General features: G+C 35.7%; 1 pseudogene; it reads left to right on the top strand.

Moving 5' to 3' along the window:
• Positions 1-780: 780 nt before the first annotated feature.
• Positions 781-2,886, top strand: LOC141444606 (uncharacterized; annotated as a pseudogene).

The raw sequence follows: 2,886 nt of genomic DNA on the forward strand, positions 1-2,886 counted from the left end.
ACATGACGTGAAACATGTCGAGCTAAACTCGATTTAAGACGTGAGTTATCCGGGTCATTATATTTAATATGAGTGAGTCTCACGGTAGTTTCATGTTCAAAATTACTACTTGTTTTGTTTTTACTATCAAGCTTTTTAACTTGTCTAATATACAAAGCCGGATTAGACGTTGTAGCAGTCGCGGCCATGACCAAATGTTAATTTCAATCATTGTAGAATTGCCGAGTGTCGAAGTGGAAATAATCGTACCGTACCTAATTGTATGAGTTGTTCAGACTACAGACGCCAGTCTAAGCTGCGCCTGGGCCGTGCCGCAGCATAAATGGCCGTGGGCAAGCATAACTAGCTAATCCCCTTCGATCCCGAGCACGCGCCGAACGCGGCCGATGTTTGCCGAAGTTATCTCTCTAACAGTCCTGTTAAAAAGATTGGTCCGCTTTAAAATGGTCAAGGGCGAGTCGGACTTCCGCACGAGGGTTCCAATCAATCATTTGTTAACCCAACAAAGTCTGGAGTCCATAACGCTCCGCTATACTTGGTGAGCTTTTTTTTTGATTCATTTCTACATATATGTATTTCTATAATCAACAGTGTCCTGTTGCATATATTTTTGAATTCAGTAATATATGTAGAACGCAGTAAAAGTTGAGGCTGTTGGCGCCTGATAGCCATGGTCTTAGAGGCGAAGATCGTACTTTTATATAGATAAATATTACAAATGAAACGTATACAAAATTCAGATCTATAGTCAAGAAGACATTTATAATAACTCCGTTTCAAAGAAAAAATGAATATTTGTGTTGCTGCAAATGCAAATTAAAATATGACTTAGATTGCGCAAACGTGGAGTTTAAGCGCTATATGATTATGAACTCTCAGCGGAAAAATACATGGGAATGTCCAGAATGTTGTTGCAAAAAATCTAAAATTGGAAATGTCGATACACCAGTACGCTCTTCAGCTGTTGTTATCGAACCATCGAGCTCTGACACAGAGACTGCGGATTCTGAAAGTTTAACGTCGAAAATAACAATCAGAAAGAGACGAATATCCACTAATAAAACTGCCGATTCTGACGACGAGTCTAGCATCCTAGGAAATACAATAGCCACCGAAAACTACTTTCAAAGTAACCAACGACCTTCACAAGATCTGCAAAACCAAACAAATACGATTACAATAGAACAATTTGAAAAATTATTGGATATGAAGTTGGAACAAAACAAATTTTCGTTAGTCAATGAAATAAAATCTGCAATAATGTACGAACTTGGAAATGAACTAACAAAACTGAAACAAGAAATGTTACAAAACAATACAGCCTTCACAAAGGAGCAAAGTGATCTGAGCCAAGAAATAAAGAAAATAAATAAGCAAATTAATACATTGGAAATTGAAAATAAAAAACTCAAGATGGCAATAGATGAGCTTCAACAACATATAACCTCTTCTCCAAAGACCATTATTGACACAAATAAAACTGAACGTAACACAATAAAAAGTGAAACGAGCAAAAAGATTGTTCTCTACGGCTTGATAGAACCAAATTGGGAAACAGAACACGACTTATATAATGAGATTGTTCGAATTTTTCAAGATCTATATAACGTTAACTTAGCCGGCTACGTAGAGGATGTGGTGAGGATAGGAAGAAAAAGTTCGCGGAGACCAATAATTATAGAATTGTTAAGCAAAAAGATGGCTAAGTACCTTATACAGAACAGCCGTAACTTCAAAACACTGGACTGGCCATTTCAGAATTTCTGGATGAAAAGTCAATACAAAATCGAAGAAATATGAGGAATCTACTTGTAGAAGCAAGGAAAAACGGACACCATGCTGTAATAAGACAGAATAAATTGATAATAGATGGCAAGATTCATAACAATACCCATTCTACTTCAAACTCCACCGAAGAAAATTTATACAGTCGAACTGAGCAAAGTAAAGTTCTAAAGCAAAATGATCAAAGAGGGGTCGAAAACTTGTTGAACAATACCACTAACAATGGGATATACACGCAAAGCAGCAGCACGTATAAGGAACCTTCTGCTAAGCATACTTTTCGTGAATAACTTCAAACTATTGTATCAGAACATTCGTAGTATAAGACATAAACGGCACTTGTTAGAATCTGCCACAGAACTGGAAAAAGATTTACACGCAATCTGTCTAACAGAAACTTGGATAACACAACCTAAGATTGATCTCCTAAAACTGGACGGATATAACGTAGCTTCATCCTTCTGCCGAAGCAACTATGAAGGTGGTGGAGTGAGCATTATGTTAAAGGATAATGTTGTTAGTGTAGAGCGTAAGGATATCGTGAGCATGTCAACAGAGTTTATATTTGAAACATGCGCTACCGAAATTCCTAATCTAAATTTGCTAATTATTGTTATTTACTGGCCTAGTAAAAATAGGCAAACAGAAATATTTTATGATTCGCTGCAAAAACTCCTACAAATGTTAGCTATAAAAGATAGTAAAAAAAACATAATTATTGGAGGAGATTTTAATGTTAATATTTTAGAAAAATCTTTAGCAACCTCAACTCTGTTAAATGTAATGCGAAGCTGTAATTTCAACCAGCATGTAAACGAACCAACTAGAATGACAGAAAATAGTGCCACATGTATAGATTTAATATTTACCAATTTCCAAGACAGAAGTAATAATATAACTGTAAAAGAATATGGGTTTTCCGATCATAAGGGAGTACTCCTTAATATTCCACATGTAAAGAGTAAAGAAAGAAACGTTTGGTATACGACTAAAAGAAAATTTACCGACATAAACATTCTAAAATTCAAATCCGAACTTGCTAAAATAAATTGGAGCTCCATAATAAGCTGCGACAAAGATTTAAATGAAAACTTTACATGC

This window comes from Choristoneura fumiferana, chromosome 30 (genome assembly GCF_025370935.1).
Source record: "Choristoneura fumiferana chromosome 30, NRCan_CFum_1, whole genome shotgun sequence".
In the NCBI taxonomy this organism is placed as follows: domain Eukaryota; kingdom Metazoa; phylum Arthropoda; class Insecta; order Lepidoptera; family Tortricidae; genus Choristoneura; species Choristoneura fumiferana.